The sequence below is a fragment of the Rutidosis leptorrhynchoides genome, chromosome 3 (assembly GCF_046630445.1).
Source record: "Rutidosis leptorrhynchoides isolate AG116_Rl617_1_P2 chromosome 3, CSIRO_AGI_Rlap_v1, whole genome shotgun sequence".
Classification (NCBI taxonomy): Eukaryota; Viridiplantae; Streptophyta; class Magnoliopsida; order Asterales; family Asteraceae; genus Rutidosis; species Rutidosis leptorrhynchoides.
Genome location: NC_092335.1, coordinates 529149976 through 529165908, shown reverse-complemented (window position 1 = coordinate 529165908; position 15933 = coordinate 529149976).

Here is a 15933-nt window from a genome sequence, read left to right as displayed (position 1 = left end):
GACACCACAGCTAACTAAGTGTGGGGAGAATCAAGTCTTTAAAGGATAATATGTATTTCTGTTAGAGTTAGATTGTCTGTTTTCGTGTAGTTCTCGAAAATGGAACCTGAATGGTCTTTCCCTAGCAGACCCTAAAGAACTAGTCTTCTCCCCCCATTCTGAATTTTTATTTTTTTAGGTTTTTACAAAATGAAGACTGCCTGTGAACTAAACCATGGTCTAATGCTACACGCTTTGATCACTAAACGTAATAATGACATACTACCGAGTGAATTAGTATCAGTAATCAGAGAAAGAATGGACGGAGTTAGAAAAGAATCCAGATGCGAAGATAATAAATTACAATTTGGTAAAGGAAAATCAAAATCCGCAGCGAAAAGAAGAGCACGACACCTAGAAAGATGTCACAAATGCGGAAAATGGTCACATGGAGGTAAATGTTCAAATAATCAAACCTATTCAAATACCGAATTTGTTACTTTATGCAGAGACGGACCGTTCATATGTTTAGAAGAAAAGACACTGAATGCTCGAGGTTACGCCTATGTAGCCATGGAAAACCAATTAAACCGACTATCTTATGAATGGGATAGATCATATAACTAAAAAATCTATTTCACAGGTATGTCTGTACAGTTTTTATTTTTATTTTTTATTTTTAACCTTTTGATAATAAACGCTAATTTATTCGCTAAAAAGTATTAAATTGGTATTGAATAAAATTAGGTTTGGCGACCGAAATTATTGATATCATTCAAAAATTTATTACATCACTGCGAAATTTAACGTTTATTCTTAAGGTATAAATATCTTTAATCAATCAACTCAAAATATTTCAAAAATTTGTCATGAGTTAAATTAGGTCTTGGAACCGAAATTACTTTACCGAAAAGAGGGGCGCATATTTTTGATAATATTTGATTGATTAAAGTGGGATAAAAAGCCAAAAAGATTTTTAATTTTATTTTTACCATGTTTTTAAAATTAATATTTAAATCTAAAATTAAAATTGTAAACTTTGTAAAAACAATATATTTAAAATTGTAAATACTTGAAAAATTAATATAAGTTTGATGAGAATTTATAATATGAATTTTTAAATTAAGTTTGGTGTGAATTTTTAATTTTTAAAATATGAATTTTTAATTTTATGCATTTCAAATTTTAAGTTTGGTGTGAATTTTTAATATTAATTTTGAAATTTATATTTAAGTTGTGTGAATTTAAAAACAAAAATTTACTTTATCTCATTAAGTTAAAAATATGATTTTTAAAATTCTTCGTAAGTTGAAGACTAGGTCTTTGAACCGAAATTGCTTTACCCGAGGGAGGGACGAGAACTTTTATTATCATTATTTTTAATCTTATTGAATTAAAGTATGCCAAAAACATTTTAAAAAACCCAAAAATCTTTACTTTTAAAAAACTGCGCTTTGATTTGACAAATTTTAAAATTTTGTCGAGGGACAGACTAGGACAACGATCCGAAACGCCCTCGCTCCTAAAGGAAACCAAATTTTTAAAATTTAAATAATTATAAGTTTTATAAAGTATAAGGTTTTATATATAAAAAAAAAAAAGGCTGAAAACACTGTACCCGAACCCCCATGCGATCGCATGGGTTTTACACTTCAACTCCATGCGATCGCATGGAGCTGAAATCCAGGCCTGATACATACAGCAGCGAGTTCTGTTTCCTCACCACAACACACACACATTCACGAAACTCACCCAAAAATTCACCAATTTTCGCCATTTTTCCACCGTAATTCATCAAATTTCTTGCTCTAATCATGCCTAGATTCTCATTCTTCAGCAAATTGGTAAAAATTACACCCCTAAACTCTATAAATTCCTAGTTTTTGTGATAATTACTAATTTTTTACCTAATGCAATTTTGTTAATTTCTAGTGTAATTAGTGTTAAATTGTTAATATTTTATGCATTTATAACCTAGATTGATGCTATTTAACATGATTTGAAGCCAAAAACTTCAAAAATTTTAGAAATCTAGGGTTTGTGTTCTTGAGCAATTTGGGGCTTTTTGATATAAACAGGTTATGGCCGATTTTTGTCATGAATTATTGCTAAATTGAGTAGTGTAACATGTTTAGATAGTTAAATGATCCAAACAATGATCCTAAACATGATTTTTGGAGATTAAAGTGGACTTTTTAAGTCCAAAATTCATGAACTTGATTAATTTGATATATTTGCCATTTGAGACTTGTTTAATTATCAGTAATGACTATTTTGACATGTTATTTGAGTTAAATGCTTATGAATTTTGTATACATTTTCATATGTGCTTATTTGAAAAATGTAGAATTGTGAAAAATTGTGAAAATGTGTATAAGTTTAGTTTTGATTTAACATGTTATAGTGATTGTTTTAAGTTGTTATTTTGCTAACACTAATGCATATTTGGATGCACAATTTTTGTGTTTAATGTGTTTTACAGAGAGCCGATACTGGAGGTTCAGGAGCATCATCATCTAGACGACCAGCACCAGCACCAGAACCAGAACCAGAAATGCAACACGAACAAGAACCACAACAGGAACAACAACAGCCTGATCAGCACATACCTTATTATGATCCAGTACAGTTTGTTGATGAATTCATAGTATTCCCAATGAGGCCGCCAGTAGAATTCCCAACGATTCCTGAGCACACTCTACATCCTAATCTGAGATTTGATAGAAGATGGAGAGATTACAAGACATATCAAAGGAACAAATTCAAATTGGTAACAAAAAATGTAGAGGTGCCAAGGGTAATTGATTGGGCCCCTTTGAAAACGGTCCATCTAGCTGACCGTGTTAGACAGCTTTTAGTTCAAAGGTATGGCAGTTCTTCTTTTACAGATTGGGAACGTCTTTTCACCATTCGTAGACCTGTATATAAGGAATGGTGTGTTGAGTTGATGAGTACTGTATCACTTGATACAAATATAGTTAGAATAGATGATAGAAGATTTCTTAGGTTTATCCTTGGCGGTAGGATGTACAGAATGTCCATGCTGGACATGGCCAGGGCCTTACAGATATACACTCCTGGTGAGTTGCTATTACCCGATTATACAAACTTGATTCATTATGGTGAACGGGTAGATAGTAACTTTGACGCTGACGCCATTTGGAGGCATATGTCACATTTTGATGTTTTTACACGAGCAGGAGGACACTCCTATACACATATTGACAGAGCCGAGCTTCGTATTATTCATAGATTTTTGGCTAACTCGATTACACAAAGAGGTCATAATAAAGAAAAAATTACCTTATATGATTTATTCTACCTAAAGTGTATTCGGGATCCTAGAAGCTTTGTCAATATCCCTTACTGTGTTGCTTTTTATTTATCTAAAATGGTAGAGGGAATGCAGGACGAGAGTATAATAGGAGGAGGTATTTTTGTTACTCTTATTGGAGAGTATTTAGGTGTTGATAGGAACCAAGGGGGTCCATTACAGATTTGTAGAGAACAGGTTGAGCCCTTAGGATTGAAAGTTTATGTGGGTGCTAAGGTATTGAAAAGTAGACGTAACCAGGCAGTACCCTATGAGGGATCTCATCCTCAGGAAGAGAGAGGCTCAGACGAGGAAATGGAGGAGGCGGAAGACATTAGGGATGTCTTTCGAGATGCTATTCTTGACGTCCACGTTCGTATAGATGAGGAAGCAATGACGAACGCGGCAAGACATAGTATGTATGAGCAGATGAACTCCGAGCGAGTATACGAGGATTATAGGCGACGCCAACACGATAGCTGGTTAGTTCATCAGCACCAAATCATGAGCCAGCTATCATATCAGGTACCAAATAACTATGTACCTACTCGACCTGCTCATTTTCCGCCACATAGCCCCGATATCCGACCACCCTTTAACCGGTATGACTATGACCAAGCCTATCAGAACACCTATAACCAACAATGGAACCCACCCGATGAGATGAACTGGAACCCCTATCCAGACTGATTTAGTTCCATTTGGTTATTTTTATGATTATTATGTTTTTATCTTTTGACTTTTTCATGTTTAAACTTATGTTATTGGATAAATTTGTGTAATTTTTATTATTTTATTATTATTGTGTACTAATATTTCATATTTAGAATTTGAAAGTGGGATATTAAGTCCCATTTCAAATTGCCATGCATGATTATACTTGTATGTATGTATATTGTCGATTGTTCAAAACAGGGTAAAACAGCGCATTTTCAAAGACTGGCATTAAGTTCAGCAAAAGCTACTAATTTTGAAGACAAGATGACAAATAAATGTGATGTAACAACAGACGAAATGAACAAATGCTATGCACCATTTATCATTCAGCAAACAAACGCCAATATATTTGGAAACTTTGGTAAAATTTAATCATTCCTACGCTAATCACCCTCAATAATTTAAATTGTACTGATTTCTTGCAAATGAGGGCATTGCAAGATCTTAAGTGTGGGAAGGGGTTAAATTCTTTCGGATTTTTAAAATTTTTATCTTTAAACACTTGGTTACCATTAAAAATACTAGTAAAGCAGTAGTTGTATTAGAATCTAGTGCTCTCTGATAATAAAGAACAGCCCTAGTCTTATATACTGACTACCCAATTCTAGTAAAATTTTTCAAAATTTTCAATTAAATGAACTCAAAATCATGTTTATACATATTTATGAACGATAAAACTAGGTTTTAACACCGAAATTATTGTAACCTCGGAAAGGACATAAATTGAGAAACAAACCAAAATGTTGAAATTCATTTAAAATGGAATAGAGGACGATAAAAAGGAAAATAAAAGCCAAGTGTGGGAAAATTTACCAAGTTATCTTAAACATATGTCACATATATCTGTAACAAATAACTGAAAATACTTTTGCTTTGGACTAAACTAAACCATTTTACCCGATGAAAGAAAAGAAGAGATGGATCTACACGATGAATCAATTCCATCATTAAAAGGAAGTAAAGTCTTCCGAAAAAGACACGCGCTTCTTGATTTAGGTCAAGAAGTTGTCGTCTAGACCAGCTGTAGGTTGACGAAAAATCTAGAAAATCATCTCTAAAATCAGCAGGAAATCCACGGACCTCAGCATCAAACAGGGTCGCCAAGTGGTCAGATTTATCCTAACCATGAGAAGGATTTATCTCGTACAATGGGGGGGCACCGTGCAAATTAGCTTGATAAGACTAATGAATCAGATCTCCAGAAAGGATAATCTCCTTAAAAGATCAAAAATCAGCTTTTAAGACTGATATTACTCAATCCTTGAGATTGACTTTAAAGATTGAGAATTACAAACTCATGGAATTCGATGATATCTAAACTCGAGCTTGAACGAGAAAATATTTTGATCAAATTAAAACCGATTTGTTTTCTGAAAACCCATTTTCAATGCGTTCATTACCATTGAACGTAAAATCCTACGATTTTACCTGGAATTCATTAGGTCACCTGAACCAATTCGGGTGTCAACCGTAAGAACGGTGGTTGCATAGTGGTCAAAGACAGGACCTTGTGCCAGATCGAAAAATCATAAGGGTGAGCTTTACTATTGCTCCTACCAAGGATAGTAATTGCATCCGACACGTTATAGACCATAATTAAAAGCATGTCAGGAGACATTGCCTTAACAGTTGCTTGTTCAACGCTTTCCTTTACAACCGGACGGTAGTTTATCGAAAGGTAATATACGGGACAAGTAAACTGGACGTGTTGCTTTCCAAATACAAGGTTAGCAAGTGGGTGACACAAAACCGCAAGTTTTGAGCTAAAATTTTCAAATCTGAAACCCACAAAAATATTTTGCAAACACCGGTGAAGGGTTATTCCGGAAAACTTATCTAGGGTAAAAGCTAGATTGAATTTTCAAAAGATCAAATATTTTCATAAAGATCCAATTTCCTTAAGGATCTACATTTTCATAGTCATGTGGGACTGTAAACCGCCTTTCAAATGTGCACTTTGCTTTAGAAACCGAAAGTAAATCGGCTATTTGATTGCAAGTGTCGTTGACCTAAACCCGAGGCAACTGTGGATGACACACCCACCTTTAACCATGGTTCTATCGTTACTATCATTGTTTATACCGCCGTATAGAAATCACTGATGTACAAAGTGAGAAGAATAAAGAAGTGATTCTAGTATTTCAAGACGATATTGCTTGAGGACAAGCAACGCTCAAGTGTGGGAATATTTGATAATGCTAAAAACGAACATATATTTCATAGCATTATTCCTCAAGAAAGACAAGCTTTTAGTTGCAATTGTTCTATTTACAAGTGATATTCGTTTAAATAATAAAAGGTGAAGACAAAAGACAGATTCGACGAATTGAAGACGTAAACGACCTAAAAGCTCAAAAGTACAAAATACAATCAAAGAGGTTCCAATTATTGATAAGAAACGTCTCGAAATTACAAGAGTACAAGATTCAAAACGCAAAGTACAAGATATTAAATTATACGCAAAGACGTTCGAAAATCCGGAACCGGGACATGAGTCAACTCTCAACGCTCGACGCAACGGACTAAAAATTACAAGTCAACTATGTACATAAATATAATATAATATTTAAATAATTCTTATAATTATTTAATATATTATATTATTTATAAAACCGTCGGCAGAAGAAAACAACCAAAAATGAGCCTCCCCAGCTGGCCATGCGATCGCATGGCCTGGAAGGCATAAATCCATGCGATCGCATGAGCCCCAGTTCCAGCCCACATGCCTATAAAAATCGAGCTTTGGTGCACCAAAAATCAATCTATCTCTCTCTTTTCTCATTCATACGTAAAAAATATATATATATTTATAATTTATATTTTAATTTTAATTATAATTCTAATAATAAGGGTATGTTAGCGAATGTTGTAAGGGTGTAAGTCGAAATTCTGTCCGTGTAACGCTACGCTATTTTTAATCATTGTAAGTTATGTTCAACCTTTTTAATTTAATGTCTCGTAGCTAAGTTATTATTATGCTTATTTAATCCGAAGTAATCATGATGTTGGGCTAATTACTAAAATTGGGTAATTGGGCTTTGTACCATAATTGGGGTTTGGACAAAAGAACGACACTTGTGGAAATTAGACTATGAGCTATTAATTGGCTTTATATTTGTTTAACTAAATGATAGTTTGTTAATATTAATATAAAGATTTACAATTGGGCGTCCCTATAAATTACCATATACACTCGATCGGACACGATGGGCGGGGTATTTATATGTACGAATAATCGTTCATTTAACCGGACACGGGAATGGATTAATAGCCACTAGAATAATTAAAACAGGGGTGAAATTATGTACAAGGACACTTGGTATAATTGATAACAAAATATTAAAATCTTGGGTTACACTCAGTCGACATCCTGGTGTAATTATTAAACAAAGTATTAAAATTTTGTTACAGTTTAAGTCCCCAATTAGTTGGAATATTTAACTTCGGGTATAAGGATAATTTGACGAGGACACTCGCACTTTATATTTATGACTGATGGACTGTTATGGACAAAAACCAGACGGACATATTAAATAATCCAGGACAAAGGACAATTAACCCATGGGCATAAAACTAAAATCAACACGTCAAACATCATGATTACGGAAGTTTAAATAAGCATAATTCTTTTATTTCATACTTAATTTCCTTTATTTTATATTAAATTGCACTTCTAATTATCGCATTTTTATTGTTTTTTTATTTAATTGCACTTTTAATTATCGTACTTTTTAATTATCGCAAGTTTATTTTATCGCACTTTTATTATTCGCAATTTCATTATCGTTATTTACTTTACGCTTTAATTTAAGTCTTGTATTTATTTTTATTATTTTACATTTGGTTTTAACTGCGACTAAAGTTTTAAAATCGACAAACCGGTCATTAAACGGTAAAAACCCCCCTTTATAATAATAATATTACTTATATATACATTTGTATTTTTATAAAAGTAAACTAATATAGCGTTAAGCTTTGTTTAAAGATTTCCCTGTGGAACGAACCGGACTTACTAAAAACTACACTACTGTACGATTAGGTACACTGCCTATAAGTGTTGTAGCAAGGTTTAAGTATATCCATTCTATAAATAAATAAATATCTTGTGTAAAATTGTATCGTATTTAATAGTATTTTCTGCTAAAATTTAATAGTATTTTATACCCCTTAGCTTTGACATCATCAGGTTTAGGTACCAATGTCCAAACCTTATTCCTATCAAACTGGGAGATCTCTTCTTGCATAGCTCCTGCCCAGCTTGGATCTTTGATTGCTTCATCAGGACATTTAGGTTCAATGGTAGACACAAAATTTACATGCATACAGAAATTGCTGGTTGCATGCCTTCTTGTTTTAACACCACTAGCCAGATTACCAATGACTTGCTCAATTGGATGCTCTTTTGTCCATATAGTGTTATGAACAGGTGAGCTTGTCGTGGAACACACATCATCTTGATCATCAGCTGGTTCAAAGGTATGAGCAGCAATTGGAGACAGCTGTTTAGTATTATTGTAACCAGTACCAGCTTATCCTTCAGAACCAGTAGACCTATGCTCAAGTTGTAGGACTTTAGTAGAGCCAGTAGGTCCACTTGGTTTACACACAGATGGAATAGAGTGTTCCATCTCATCATCAGAGAACCCATCAACATGGATTGGTGAGGGATTTGCAGCTGGTTCCTCTTTGTCATCGAGACCTTGCTGAGTAGGCTCTTCAAACAATAACTCTTCATCTTCTTGACTGGAAGATGAGGCTGGGGCAGTTTCATCAAATGTAACATTAATCGATTCTTCAAAACAACCCCTTCTTTTATTGAAAACCCTATATGCCTTTGACATGTTGGAATATCCCAAGAATATACCTTCATCAGCCTTAGCATCAAACTTGCCCAACTGATCCCTATTATTTAGAATGAAACAGGGAGTGCCAAATACATGAAGAAATGAGATTGAGGGTTTTCTTCCTTTGAGAACTTCATAAGCAGTTTTTTGATGTCTTTTCACAATTAGAGATCTATTCTGGGTAAAACATGCAGTGGTCACAGCCTCTGCCCAATATGAATTTTTCAGCCCAGACTCAGCTAACATAGATCTTGCTGCTTCAATGAGAGTTCTGTTTATTCTTTCTGCAACACCATTTTGTTGAGGTGTTCTCACAGCAGAAAAGTTCTGTGAAATACCTTTATCAGCACAAAATTCTTCTAATATAGCATTTCTGAATTCTGTACCATGATCACTTCTTAGCTGTTTCACCAGTTGCCCATTTAAAAGCTCCATTCTTTTGATAAAATTGATAATTTCATCAGCAGCTTCACTCTTTTGCTTCAAAAAGGATACCCATGTGTATCTGGAATATTCATCAACAATAACCAGTGTATACTTCTTCCTACTACAGTTGGCCACATTAACAGGACCAAAAAGATCCATATGAAGTAAATGAAATGGTTTCTCAACAGATGAGATTTGCTTTGATTTGAATGAGGCATGGTGATGTTTTCCTTTTTCACAACCAGGACACAGTCTGTCCTTTACATAAGACATGGTGGGTAGCCCAGACACCAAACTTCTACTGGATAATTTGTGAATATCTTTGAAGTTGATATGTGAGAGTCTCTTGTGCCATAACCATTTCAGGTTGTCTGCTACCTTCGAATAGAAGCAAGTATCAGTTGTTGTGACTGCTGTGTTCATGTCAATTTGATACATGTTTTCATGATGTTTTGCAGTCAGCAGTGGCTTCCCTGTCTTATCAAAAATAGTGCCAATTTTCTTTCTGAATTGGACTATCTTATTCTTGCTTGTCAGTTAGCTTATGCTGAGTAAATTATGTTTAAGCCCAACTACATATGCAACATTTGAGAATGTGACATTCCCATTAGTCAAAGTACCAAAACCCTTTGTGTAACCCAACGAATTATCTCCATACGAAACAACTGGACCATCTTTTTCTTGATAGTCCATTAGCAGGGACTTACATCCGGTCATATGTCTCGAACATCCACTATCGAGATACCAGATTTGCTTGTTTTGAATGCCCTGCACAGTAGCTAAGAGATTAGTTCTTTTTGGGAACCCATCCAAGGATGGGTTCTGGAAGGGTCATCTTTGATGATCTCTTCCTGTCTGCTGGTTTGCTTGAAGAAGCATCATCAGACGGGGTTGGGGTAAAAGGACACCGGTTGGCTAAGTGAAACTTGCAACCACATTTTTAGCATTTTCTCACATTTGGTATTGGTGATGGGTCATACACATTGTAAAGGGGATCGGGGCGATGTTTGGTTACTGCCTCAATAAGCTGGTCAAGCTTGACTGTCATAATCTCAGTGATAGACAGCTCTTCATTCGAGTCCACTTTTGCTTTTCCCTTAAGGGCAGCTTTCTTCTTGGAACCAGTACCATAGTCATGACGTATTGCTTTGCCTTTATCATTTGACGAGCCAGCGTGGGAAGTTACTGGCTTGTCTACTGAAGCTGATGAACTAGAAGATGTTTTTCATGCTGCCTTGGACTTACCAGTATTACGTTTTACTGGCTTGTCTGCAGCTACTGGTCGACCAGTAAGTTTGTCATCAGCTGGCTCAGCACAATTGGAACTTGAACACGAAGGGGAATCAGTAGATTTAATTTTTCTAAGATTATTTTCAGTGATTTCCCTTTTGATACGTCTTTCTTTTGGAGTCATGTAGTAGATGCTTGAGGGGTCAGTAGTCTCATCAATTGAGGTACTGGCTTCTCTTGCTCTAACCTCATCCTCCAAAATCTCTTTCATGGCAGGTGGTGGGGACACAGTAGCAGGTCTAACAAATTTATTTGTCAAGACCTTTTTACCTTTAACTATCTTGGCAAAAGTATTTAGCAAGACAGCTTCAGGATCTGTTTCAAGAATTGGGTCCATGAAAGTAACCTCTGCAATAGCAGCAGCAGCAGCATAGTCACCAGCAAAGAAAGCTTCAACTTGGGCAGGCACCTGCTCGTTAACACACTTTGCTGTGCGTTGAGCAGATGTACACCATGAAGCGACAACCTTTTTAAGATTATCCAGCTGGTTCTTGACTTCTGCTGCCTCAACGTGAAGAGACCTTAAAGCAAAATTTTGTTTTTCGAGTTTTGTAATATCATCTTTCAAGATTTTAACTTCATCATTTTTGCATTTAAGTTTCTCATTTAAAGATTTGTTGTCTAATATCAAAACTTCTTCATGTTTGCTGCCTCTACATAAGTCAACTCTTAGGTAGTCAAACATTTCGACCTTTTCATCATCAGTATAAGTTCGAAAATTATCAACTTTATACATCAATTCAGTTTTCTATTGAGGAGAATATCTTTTCTGATCAGCTTCCCTCATATCAGCCAAAAACTTGCTACCACTATCATCCTCATCAGACTCCTTGACCTCCTTGGCCATTAAACACAGCTTCTTTTCTGGAGCATAACCAGCACCATCATCATCATCAGTATCACTATCAGAGGAAGACGACGAGCTGGTTTCATCCCAATCATGATGCTAAGCAACTAGAACCTTTTCTGGTTTTTAACCCTTCTTATCAGTCTTAGCACTTTCCTTCATCTGAGCTTTCATAGCTTTGTACTTGTTTTTGTACTTGTCAGCTTTTGAGAAAGAGTTAGCATGTGAAGTTGAAGGTTTCCTGGACATGCATTCAGCAGCAAAATGTCCAACCTTTCTACAATTATAACACTCAGATTTAGGACCCTTGACTGACTTGCTGCTATACCTAGCACTCGGTTTCTTACTCCCTTTGTATGACTTGCTGGTTCTATTACGATTGAACCTTTTGAACTGCCTAGCCAGCAAAGCCATACCTTCAGTAAACCCTTCTGCATTACTTTCATCATCACTGCTTTCTTCAGACTCAGTACCACTATCCACATCACTCCTAGCTGACTCTTCTTCTGCCAGCAACTTTTGAACCAGTAAAGCCTTTTGAGCTTTCTTTTTAGCAGCAGCAATAAGAGCAGTATCATCTGTCTTAGAAGATTTTGAGGTGGTGGGGGCAGACCTAAAGTTTTCTTTCAAGTTAAGTTCAAATTTAGCCTCTGCCTTCTCATGGTTCCAAAGTGAACTGTAGAGAGAAGACATGTTAAAGTTCTTTAGGGTCTGAGTGGTTCTTAAGGGGTCAGTAACAGATTTCCATTTAGTGGGCAGTGAATCTATGAATTTGTTAACTTGTTCAAACTCAGTATAGGTGACATTCAGAGTGATCAGGTCAGCAATCAAGGAGTTAAGCATAATGAAGGTTTGCTTAAGGGTTTCATTTTTGTAGGCAAAGAACATTTCATATTCTCGTTTTAAAGTAATCATTCTGTTCTGCCTAACTTCTCCCATACCCTCATAGGTAACATCTAGATAGTCTAACATAAGCTTGGCATTTTCTTTTCCCTTAATCAGTTTGAACAGTGGGTTAGGCAAAGTTATAGCTAACAAGGTTCTGATCTTAGGGTCAAGTCCAACACGACGTTTATCCTCAGCATCCCATCTAGAAGGAGTGAGAATAACCTCTCTACCAGGAACAGCAGGAGTGTCAGCTGTAGCTGGTGCACTACCAATAGTCTTAGTAGGCACAAATGGACCATCTGTGGCGATACCAGGCATGAGTGGGTCAATAGACTCAAGGTGAAGCATGAATCTTGCCTTTCAAGTTTCATACTCATCTTCATCAAATTTGGGTGGTCTATTGGATGAGCCATTTTCAAGGTAAGTTGTATTAGTATATGCAGCCATGAGAGAATTCAGATCCAAGATATTAATTATAAAGACTGAAGCTCTGATACCAGTTGTTGGTCCCTTGATAACAACAGGAGTATTGTAGAGGGGGGGGGGTGAATACAATTTCTTTTCAATTAACTAAATAGTTAAACTCGATTAGTATTCAAGCATGCAAATAAATAGAGTCACAGGTAATTTTCAACAGTTATTCTTTATTGATTGAATCACAAAGAATCACAACTATCCTTGGCGGAATGATAGTTGGTTGATACAGATTACCTAGATTATAGCTAAGAGGTAAACTAACAGCTATTACACGTTTTGACTCTATAAAATAAACCCACGCCACTAGTTGTAAAAATAGTGGATACAACAATTTATAGTAGTCCTATTAACCGTGTAATAGTTCTATTGTCCACTGGTACATATGATGTCTGTACTTGTGGAGACAACTATATCAGAGAGCATGCTCTCTTCTTTCCTCTTTGGTAGCTATTTGCAGGAACACCCCAATTCGGTTTGGCACCACTATTTGATTAAACAAATAGAATGTTGTGTTCCCTAGGTGATGACAAAGTATAATCCACGTCTGCACATATGTTAACCTTCTGCATTCCCACGTGGTCTTGTAAGGTCACTTGTCAGCCGCCGACGCGTGTCCTTTTCTGTTCAACTTTGTCTTTGACTTCTGTTGAATAGTACCATTTATGTAGACCACTCGGGAAAATGACTATGCTTATAATGGAGCATAGCTGTCTTGTGTAGTGAGCTGCATTCCAGCTGTGCTGGTTCTTCATTGCTGAGCCACTTCATGTTCTTGATTTGCTGAGTACACATCCTGTGCTGATTGAAGAACACTGTCTACCTTGTGCTGGTAGACTGAGCAGCAAACTAAACACTCGACACAGCTACATCTGCTGTCTATGCATGAACAAACTTGTGCTGACTGCACGTAACACTTTAGTGCAAATAAATTACAGTTTTGTCATAATTAAATCCTTAATTATTTTGGGGACTCAACACATACTTATCATTTTATGATCTTGACACGTCATACTGCCATTATTGGAGTATGGACAAATCATATCTTATCATATCTATCCCAATAGACTTTGTCTAACACTTTTCCTAAATTTTCTCCGTAAATTACGGAAATCTTTTGCTATATATACATATTCAAGGAGACAAATATATCATTCCGTATTCAACAACTCATCTCATATCGAAACCCTTATCCGATCACATAATATAGATTTCTCACTTGATTCCTCGAGTTCCTCGAGCACCACAGGCAGCGTAAATGGAATGAACCAACCAATTAGTCATCACCTTTTCTGGATGAATTGGGGGTGGGTTCGTAGTCTACTTAATCAATGGAGAAGTGAAGAAGGTGATCCTTTTCACCCACTACATTGCCCTATTGGCGAAGAACCAGAAGCACTTACTGGCAAACCCGTCCGGAACACTATTTTCACCCTTATTTATAGGATATCCTGTCACGAGTATATAATATCTAGAATATCAGATCTTATTCATCCCCTTGTCCGAACCGCCAATCATCCCAGAATAGTAGAAGAAGTCAACGATCTTCGCGCTCGAGTGGTGGCTCTGGAGAATATGGTGCTAATTCTACAAGCATCAGCAGCACCAGCAGCATAACCAGCATCACCACCAGTACCATCAGTACCACCAACATCACCAACAACATAAGCACTGTAAGCACCAGAATCAGCAACAGCATCAACAGCATCAGCTTCACCAACAACAACATCCGCATCCCATGCCTCAACACCACAATCTGTACCTCAAACATCAACATCATATGCCCCTAGATATTAAGGAATATTAGTAATAATGAGTTAAGATGTATTGACTCATTCTTCCTGAAGAATTATATATGTATACTTTATATATATATATATATATATATATATATATATATATATATATATATATATATATATATATATATATATATATATATATATATATATATATATATATATATATATATGGTTTGGAACAATAATAAATCTTTTCGTACTAAGCTATTACGTGTGAATCTTAACTAGTATGTACTACTTGGTTAAATCATATCACTAATATGCTATGATGTACATCATTCGTTAATGACTTAACAATCATTAATCACTGCTTCAGCACAATAAACTTCATTTCATAATAAACCAAGTATATTATTCAAATACATGTTTGATCTTACACTCCTATTTTTGATGTACTCGAAACTTTCTAGAAAAACATCATTCGTGCCTTGCGAATTTCACAAGAAATCCACGAGCACCAACATCATATACCGAGATATATCAATAACAATGAACGATGAAGTATTGATTCATAACTTCATTATAGAAATATTCCCCTACGATTATGTAATCTCTCAAGTCTTGAAGATTATTTATTCTCGTTACAACCACAAATCAAATGAGTTTAATATTATATTAACTCATTAAATCTATATTATATCTGAAGAATACATATATGAACGTATATCTTCATAAAGATTGTAATAAAAAAAAAAATTCTTTTGTACAAACTGTTAATTGTGAAAATATTTTAACGGGTAGGTAATACCCGAGAAATATTTATATTTCACATTAATATGTTACATTGTACATTCTTCAATTCTGATTCAATAATCAGTAACTATTCTACTTACATCCACAGATATATGTATATGATCACCGAAGAACAACTGTTTTCATTCAAAAATTCAATTACATAATCTAATTTTGACATATCAGAATCCAAGTAAAACTTTAGCAAGTATTATCTTCCTAAAGATCACTACATTCATGAATTATATTTATTCGTATTCTGCGATGAATTTTCACATCAAACTACCGAAATTATCATTTATTACTTTTGAAATCAACAACGCCTATTCGTCAACCATTAGATCCATTGACGATTACAATCAGCGTTTAATCATCTAAAAATAAAATTTCTTGAAACCATCTCGGATTGATAACCGATGATTCAGATATGGTAGCATTAAATGCAGAGGAAACAGCAAAATTATAGATGGTCTAAATGGTCAAAAGTTGATGATAAAAGAATGGAGTGTTAGAAACGCTCGATGAGAAATTTGGTACTGGAAAATGGATTGAGCAAACCATGAAGGAAGCTGTGGACAAATCACAAGGACTAAAACTATAATCCAAGAATCTAGATGATTC